Genomic DNA, 9,510 nt, shown 5'->3' with positions numbered 1-9,510 from the left:
AAGCTGTTAACAGCCCCTGGCACATTCTTGGTAAAAGTTAGGTACTATTACAGTATTTTCGGTATTAGTACATTGAAATAATACTGAAACTGATACCTGAGTCTTTATAAAGAGAAAGGGAAGTTTCCAGTTTGTGAGACCAACTGGTCTACTTTCTTTTGCTAAATATACTTTGTGGTTACATTTCTCTCTGCCACACCATATTCTCCTCCCTATTCACAACTCATAGTTTCTTCAAAACCTAATACAAGCTTTCTAGAAATAGACCCCAAGACAGGGTGTCTTTTAGTGTAGTTACTAAAAACTATCTAGTAGAAATACAAGGTGAGCCACATAGGTAATTTATAGTAGCCACAAGAATAGTGATATTATTTGACAGTTTTTCATGTAACCCAATATATCCAAAACATTATCATTTCAACATGTAATGAATACAAAACACTAATGATGGAGTATTAAATGTTGTTTTGTTTGTGGTAAGCCTGATACCTAGCAGTTATTTTATGCCCATAGCATAGCTACATTTCTAGTGCTAACAGCCCATCATCTAGCTGATGGCTACCATTCTGGATGCTGCACCTTGACAGCAAGCTGACTCTGTTCCTTTAAAGACCAGAATATCTTGCGCATTAATTGTGGTGGAGGGGTAGATCATTAGAGTAGCAGGTGGTCCTGTTGGTCTCTCTCCCCCAGGGGATCTGTGAAGGAGCCTGTTTCTGCCCAAAGCAAATCACACAGACCCATCTAAGGCCTCACTGATAATACATTCATAGAGTTTCACACCCCAGCACACAAACAGGCTTCGGCTATAAAGGCTTTTAAAAATACCTTCAGGTCTGTAACTGTCCCTCCCCAAAGTCCGCTTCACAGAGATGCTACCTTTGTATCCCAACACCCTCTTTTACATGAACACTGGAAGCAATCCTCTCCCTGATAATGACACAGTTCTGAATAATTTATGCATTTTTGCAGGTTTCCCGAGCACCCACTGTATGTTGCACATCATGCAGAGGAATAAGATACTGTTTCTTACCTCAAAGCTCCAGAGAGGAACAAGCAATATTAGAACAAATCTTCCTCTGTTCTTTTTTGGAATTTCAATCAGGCTCATCATAAATATGCTCCAGAATGGGAACCTATGTAAATGCCTACTCTGGATCTTGGTTTCCATTCCTGGTTTCAGTTGCAATGATCCATTGTACATACCTCTCTTCCCTCCCAGATACCCAAGTTAACAACTTAACTACCCCGTGACACTTGCATTGCTGCATTGGTTATGTGTAGGTTCCCCACAACCACCCAGGTATTTCACCCTAAGTGATGAGGAAATTGACTGAGATATACCACGTACTCCTTATCCATCATCAGTTGATGAGCACCTAGACTGAGCCCCATTGCTTGATTATTGTGGATTATGCCACCATAAACATGAATCAAGGTTTCCTTAACCTCTACTAAAAGCTTTAGTTCTTGCTATACACCATAAACAATCCCCAAGGTCTTCAGTATGCCTCTCAAAATGTAAGTTACAGTCCTGATGATATAACTAACTTTTAATCAGACTTGATAAATATAGAATTTTGTTCCATACAAAATATAATTGTCATCATGATTGCTTATTTTCATCTTTTTGAAATGGAGAATAATAATTATTGCTTCTCAAACCGCACATCTAGGCTGAGGTTTTAGCTCTCCGGCATAAGCACCTGTGTGGCAGGCACGAGGTCATGAGTTCAATCCTCGGTACCAAAAAATTAAAAGGGAACAAACCATACATCTAAAAACTCCTACAACTCAATAGCGGGAGAACAAAATAACCCAATTTACACAGGTGCAAAAGACATTTAATGAAAGAAGATATACAAATCACCTATTTGATGAGAGGCTCAGTATTGCTAATCATCAGAAAAATGAATGTCAAAGTCACCGTGAGATAGTACCTCATATTTGTTAAGATGACTACTGTCAAAAACACACAAAAAAATAAATGTTGATGGAGATGTGAGGAACAGGGAGACTGTTGGTAGGAATGCAAGTTGGTGTTACCATTATAGAAAACACTGTGGAGTTTCCTTAAATTAAAAATCTAATAACCACGTGATCCAGCAAGCTTACTAATGGATATATATATAATCCAAAGAAAATTAAATCACTATGTGGAAAATATTTCTGCATTCCCATACTCACTACAGTATTACAATAACCAAGATATGGAACCACTCTAAGTGCCCATCAACAAGTGATCGGGTTAAAAACGTGAGACATGTATTCAATGCAACACTACTCTACCCTGACAAGAAGGAAATCCTGTCAGTGCAATGACCTGGGTGAACCTGGAGGACATTATGTTAAGTGGGATAAGTCAGGTACAGAGACAAACATCACATGATCTCATTTAAGTGTGGAATCTAAAAACATCAGACTCACAGAAGAAGAAAATGGAAAGGTGATCAAGGCCTGGTCCAGTGGTAGGGAAGTGCGAGTTGGGGAGTTTTTCCCCAAAGGCCATAAAATTTCAGTAATACAAGAGAACTAAGTTCAAGGGATCCATTGTGATTACAACATGGCAACTATAGTTGAAACAGTATATTATGTAACTAAGGTTACTGAAAGCAGATTTTGTTTTCACCAAACCCAAATGATAAGTATATGAGATAATGTATATGCTAATTAAAACAACAAATCATCTTATTGTATACTGTAAATATATGAAATATTATTTGCCAATTTAAAAGACAATTAAAAAGAAAATAATTGCTATTATTTATTTACAGTGAATATGTGACAGTCATATACTACTTAATCTAAGAGCAAAGCAATGATGTAAGAAAATCCATTTTGAAGATTCTGTATCTGTTCAGCAGATAATTTTTTTTTATTTTAGTACTGGGGATTGAACTCATGACCTCACACTTGGCAGGCAGGCACTTGTGCCACTGGGCTAAGTCCCTGGCCCACAGTACACAATTTTTGAGCAACTACTACACATGAGGCATTGTCCTCAGTGATGGAGATAAACAGTGAACAATCTAGAATTGTTCCTTTCCTGAACTAATGGAAGATACAGATAATAAATAAAATAGGTAGTAAGATACACGGAATATCAAATATTGATAGATACAATGGAAAAAAGAAAGCAAATTAACAATTACACATAGGACAATAATGGAAGCCCTTATTGAGAGAGGCAAACCAGGTAGCTATCTGAGGGAAGAGCATGCCAGACAGACAATAACAAGTGCAAAGGTCCTGAGGTACACCTATTCATTTTGTTTGGGAAACAACAGACCATTGTGGCTAAAGAGTAATGAATAAGCAGAGAATTTTTGCTTCTCTAGAAAAGAGAAAATCAAACACATAACAGGGAGTGAGCACAAATCATAATGAGCCTTGAAGGTTTCTGAGAGATTTCAGCTTTTACAGATACGTGAAATCTATTGGACAGTTTTAAATAGAAAACAATAACCTGACTCAATTTCAAAAGAGCTCTCTAACCACTATCCAGAATGGAGTGGTAAGAAGGAAACACAGAGGTCAGGAAATAGTCAGATCCTGAGTACACTGTTAAGACAGAGCCAATGGGATGCTGGGATTTGGTCATGGAGTGTGGAAGATGGAAGAAATCGGGTTGACTCTGGAGGTTTTGGCCTGGGCATCGGAAGACTGTGACCACCCTGGGGAAGGTGACAGGGGGACTGGAGGGAGGAGCCAGTTTGGAGCTAAAGATCAGAAGTTCATTTTTAAGGACAGACAGTAAGAGTTATGCAGGTGGCGACTGTACAAGTCTAGCGTTCAGGGATGAGAACGAGGCTAGTAATAGAAATTTACTACGAACCAGTTTGATGAATGATATTTAAAGCTGGGAGCCTTAATGGGATGATCAAAAGAGTGAGAGCAGGTAAGAGAGAGGTCTACAGACTGAGCTTTGGAGAGGGCCAATGAAGGTGGGGGAGATGTGGAGAACAGCAAAGCATTTGAGGACACACTCACAGTAAAGTGGAGCCAAAGTCATTAAAGTGTCAGTGTCCAGGTACTAAGTAGAGAAAGTGTGTCAAGGAGAAAAGAAGGAAAAACTGAGTAAAATCCAGATGCTAAGGCCAGGAAAATGAGGGCTGAGAACTGATCAGTGGTTTTAGCAACATGGACGTCACCATAACCTCCACAAAAACAATACCTTCGGATTGTTGGGGCAAAAACTTTATTACAGTAGATTCAAGAAAGAATGGAGAGGAAACAATTAGATAGCAAATGCTGTACAGAAAACCTTGCAAAGTTTTTGCTGCAAAAGGGAGAATAAGATGAGGCAAAGACTAGAGATGAACAAGACAGCTCTGTCTTTTATTAAGGATGTGAGGACACCAATTAGCATGTTTAGAAAATGATGGGAATGTCCAGCATGGAGGGGAAACTTGAGAATGCAGGGTAGCAGGGTAAACTCCAGAACCAGGACCTTAACTAGGAAAGAAGGTTAATTCAGGGTATGCTGCATCCAGTGCAGCTCTTGAGAAACTCCCAAGCAGAGCACCATGAAGAAAGCAAGAGTGAACAGACAGAAAGCTGAGGTCAGGTGGGGCCCTCGCTCGTGGTGGAGAAAGAAGCCGCCCAGCAACTGCAGCACGTTTTGTACACCTTCTGTGCTCACAGCTGTTCACCTGGCTTGCCTTGGTGCCTCCTGTTCTCAGAGCGGGCACAGCTTGTTCACTGGCTCACTTCTGGCACCTCATGTTTTTGGGGCTGCCTTGCTCTAGTCCCACACTTGTGATTGATCTTTAGTTCCAGCCGCTCCCCACCAGGGTATAGTTGGAGATTTTGGACCACAGAGGATCAAGATGGTTTATCCACATAAGAGGAGAGGATATCATTTTATAAGCAAGTTGGGTTGATTCCAAACACAACAAGGCAAATGTCATTAGAGCTTCCATCACAGACAGGAATCGGGCAGCTCTGGAATTATAGCGGTATGACTTACCATAGTCACGTAACCTACCTGAGCTTCAGTTTCCTGGTCTATAAACTGAGGATAGTGTTAGGACTAGTACACAGGATATTATGAGGACTGTATATGTAATGGACAATCCTAGTTCCATAGTGAATGGCATTCAGTGTTTGATCCTGATATTATGAGGCAGAAAGACTGAGGACGTACCAGCTGAGGCACAAAGCAGGTGTGGTGGGACTGAGACACACTGGGTCAGCTGTGGGGTGTGAGAGGCCTCTGCTGCCCCACCTGGTCCCGGTGGTCTGCTGCCTTCTCCGCTCCACCCATTGCCCCCGAGAGGTCCTGGTGGTTTCCCTCCGAAAACCCTCCTCTCAGAAAAGCATCACATAAGTACTCGTGCTAATATGTAAAGAACTTCAAACAAGATGCTTCAGGTACCCTGATCTTGAGTAGGAGGCAGCTATGGGTCTCCTTGTTCCATGCCAGATCTTGGCTTTGAAATAAAATAAATCCAGTACAAAATAATGGACTTTCCTACTAGGGATGTAGCCAGCCTTCTGGGATCCCCTAAAGACCCAGCTATACCGTTCCTGTCTTTCCTCTCATAACTGACATTGACATTGCTGAGGAACCCCTGATGAGCATATAGTTGTACATGGAGCACACTGACCTCTGGGTAGACAGCAACAGTGGGCAGCAGCCTTGGGAAGGCCAAGAAGCACAATTTTCCCTAAGAATTAAGACCCATTGTCCTCCCAGGAAGCCATCTGATAAGAAGTATGAAATATAAATGACCCTTATTTTGAGAATGCAGGGAGAGACACCCCCAATCCCCTGGGGCGTGGCATCTCCCCCCCCAGGGTCAGCGATCTCTCTGTGGAACACATGGAGTGGGGGCATACATGTAGCTTAGGTTAGGGGTGGTGCCTGAGGGGCATTAAGGATGCACAAGTAGCCCATTGGTATTCTTTTGGCACCATAGGTAAATTCCTAGGGGTGGGGAAGATAGAGCCATAGGTAAATCCCTAGGGGTGGGGAAGATGGAGCTCCTTGGTTCGGGCTGAGGCTTTTCCAGCTACAGTGTCCAGCCTGGGCCAAAACTCTCTCACATCCTGTCTTATGACTATTATTTTGAAAAGGGGCAAAGATTTCTCTCTTTAACGGCTTCCTGCTGGCAGGGGGCGCTGTACTGGGGTATAGGGGAGTTGACGGGATGACAGTTGGTGCCCAGGTAGAAGCTGGTGTCAGGTGTTTTAGCCAGGACAACTTCACTGGTGAATGCATGTATGTTAGACTGGAAAAACAAAGAGATAAGATGTTATGAGGAGGCATGGCACTGTCATATTTAAGGACCCAGGTGAGGTAGAAGGAAAGATTTAGACATGTCATTATATCAGGATGATGTTGAAGTAGGATCATTGTCATGGCGAGGTAGAATTCTGAAAATTAAACGTGGGGTTAGGAGGAGTGAAGTTATGAGAGGTGATTACTCCCCATCTGAAAGGGTAAAAGTTAAAAGGGTAGGTAGGTAAGGCTTGTCTCTGGTGTGGATGATGTTGGAGTCTTTAGAAAATACTGTTGAGAGTTCTGCTGTAAAAAGAATAAGAAATTAGAAACCAAACTGGATAACAAAACATGACAGCCTGAGAGTCGTGGCTGTGAGGCCTTGGTATGGCAGAGATGAGTAGGCAAAAGGATGGTTAGATGTAGGGCTGGAAGGACACCACTTAGCCTGAGTGATGTGAAACCAGGATGGCAGTCTAGCAACTTTGATCACTGCTGAAGTTGCCAAGAATATCAGGTATGGGTCGCTATAACCTGGTTGTAGTCCTTGGAATGATTTGCTGTAACAGAACTTTAGCAAGTATATCAGCAGTCTTTCTGGTTGTGGGAAAGGCTTTTATGTATCCTGAAAAAATATAAACAAAGTGAGAAGACAAAATTTATCTGTCAATCTTGACCAGGGTTGCCTGAAAAATTGGTGAATAAGGAAGGACGGAGATGGTCTTATATCACTGAGGAGAGGTTTACTAGCAATAACAGGTGTAAGCTGTTGAGGCCTCAGTGTGTCTAAGTCAGTCTGTATAAACACAAGGGAATAAAAGCATTTTTAAGATTTAGGACTGGGACCTGCATGAAATAGGCCCTGTTTATAAATGGCATAGGTTGACCCTCAATGTCTCCTAGAGATTGAAGACTTACTATAGCAGCCTGAAAACTCAGGAAGAACTCTGTACATATGGCCTTTATGTCCACAAGTATAGAGAATATCTTACCTGAGACTTTTAGTGGGACTTGGATTCTGAGACGGACACTCATAAAGGAGGCTATTGTTGGCCCTGAGCCCCATCAGTCTTTAGCAGCAAGTTTAAGCCGATCTGTCAGCGATGAATCTGGCAGTGTTGGCATTTCCTGTGAGGGCTGGAAGTTAGGATGGCTTACCCACTCTCTGGTGGCTAGGACAGTCCAGTAGCCCTGGGGTAAAATCCCAAAGGAATGCCAGGATGGGGCACTCTCTTGCCCAATGTCTTCAGCTGCATTTGAGGCATGGTCCACGGGGGGCCCAGGCAGCTCCACCTTGTGTCGGTTTACCTGTCTCAGAACTCCAAGTGTCACAAGTGTTATTGTTATCTCTGTTGTTGAAAACACGAAAAGCCATATTAAGATCTCTATGAGGTTTGAAGGTCAAGTTTTGCCTTTTTGTTTGGGATCTGGACTACAGTACAAGGTATCTGTAGAATTAAGTAAGTAGGCAGGAGTCAAATATAATCAACAGGGTATTTATATATTAGTAATGACTTCCCATAAGGAGGACCAGTTTAGAGAATTTTAGGAACTGATATGTTATTTATATCATATATAAGTATCTCTTTATGTTGTTAAAATGTTTAATGTCACCTTATTTTTGGAGGATGGCTTTTTTAATTAATTTTTTTACCTTTTATTTAGGAGAGAAATCAGCTATGGTGTTATTTAATATCAGTTGATTATAGTTAATTATGGCTCGGTGGAGGGCTGAGCCAGGGCAGGCAGATAGGCTGGAAGAAGTTTAAGTTTGGCTTCTGCCGCAGTGCCAGTTTATTTAACTTTGATTAAATGGTTTGAGAATTGTAAAAAAAATAGCATCTCTGAGCCGAGCTGCTGAGCTGCTGCCTATCTGTGCCTGTGTTTAAAGTGGCGCTTGTGTTTGGGAGACGCACAGTGCCTAAAGCAGGATGGAACTCTGAGGCTGGGCGGGGTGTGCCCAGGGTGGGGGCATTTGTCATGGCTGGAACACAGAAAAAGGCAGCAGAAACAATCTGAATTTTATATCTGAAAACGCAAATACAGTATCAGATCAGCAATGTAATGAGTTGTCTGCGGCACCTGTCTGTGCCGGCAGAGAGAGCTTCGCTTGAGCTTGGGTACAGGGGCTGGTCTGGCACGCATTCAGAGCACACCCAGCACGGGGATGGTGCAAGCAGAGTGAAGGCAGGGATGTAGTGCCCTGGGCGGGCTGGGACTGCCCCCGGAAATATGCGCAGGGTGGTGGCAATGGGCACGTGGCACACGGAGGGGGGCAGAGTTGAGACTCCACGTGAAGCTGGGGCTGCTCCCAGAGGTGCGGCCGGTAGCCAACTGGTGCGGAGCTGAGCCACCACGTGGAGGAACCACTCACGGGATGCGCGGATTAGGGCATGGTGTTAGAGCCGAACCCCACGCGGGCCCACCACATGAGAGCTGAGATACCAGGTGGAGTTGGGGGGCAGCGTGAAAGCCTAAAGCAACAGTATCTCCCAACACTGTTTGGGCTGGAGCACTTGTGTTATGGTTCGGTAACTAGTGGTCAACTTAACGCCAGCTGGATTACATCAGCATGTATTGAGAGAAGATGCTCCACCTGAGGAGGGTTGCCAGGATAAATAGGTGGAGAAGAAGAGAGGTGTAGAGAGGGATTGAGGCATTATGGAGGCATTGTTGGTTCTCCTACGAGTTGCTGTTTGAGCTGTTGGTTCTCCTGGAGAAGCTTTGGTCTTCACATCTAGCATTGCTTCCTGGTTCCGGAGGGGAAGACATGTGCTGCCTGGTCTCCAGGGTGAACTCCTCACGCTGCTTCCTGGCATGTTCCCGACTGTGCTTGTCATCGGAGGAGCTCGGGGCCTCCGTGTCGCTGAGGACAGCTGTGGTTCCTTTCAGGACAGCCCCGCTCTTTGTTGTGAGTGTGACTTCTTGGCTCCAGTGTAGAACCCTCATCCCACTAGCACAGCTCCTTCATCCTGCTGGCATAGACTTTCTGGCTTCCACCGCTGACCCTTGGGTCTTCCCGGCATGAATCCATAAAAGAGACTGGCGTGAGCCCTTGTGGGCCCTGGACTTCCAGTTGGACTCGTGGAGGCACTGTCCTGAGCTCTGGGTTTTTATCTGGACTCATGTGGGACATTGCCGTGGGGTTTAGGCTCTTGACTTATATAATCTATGTCGTTGGTGTTGTGGATAGATTTCCTGCATTTTCCTGTGTTAACTTTCAGTGACCATTATAAAAATATTATAAACTCCATGTCTTGACCTGAATGTTCTCTGTGTAATAACCC

The sequence above is a fragment of the Cavia porcellus genome, unplaced genomic scaffold (genome assembly GCF_034190915.1).
Source record: "Cavia porcellus strain 051 isolate PalLab524CR breed Dunkin Hartley unplaced genomic scaffold, mCavPor4.1 scaffold_20, whole genome shotgun sequence".
NCBI classification, from domain to species: domain Eukaryota; kingdom Metazoa; phylum Chordata; class Mammalia; order Rodentia; family Caviidae; genus Cavia; species Cavia porcellus.
Note: the sequence above shows the minus strand (reverse complement) of the source record.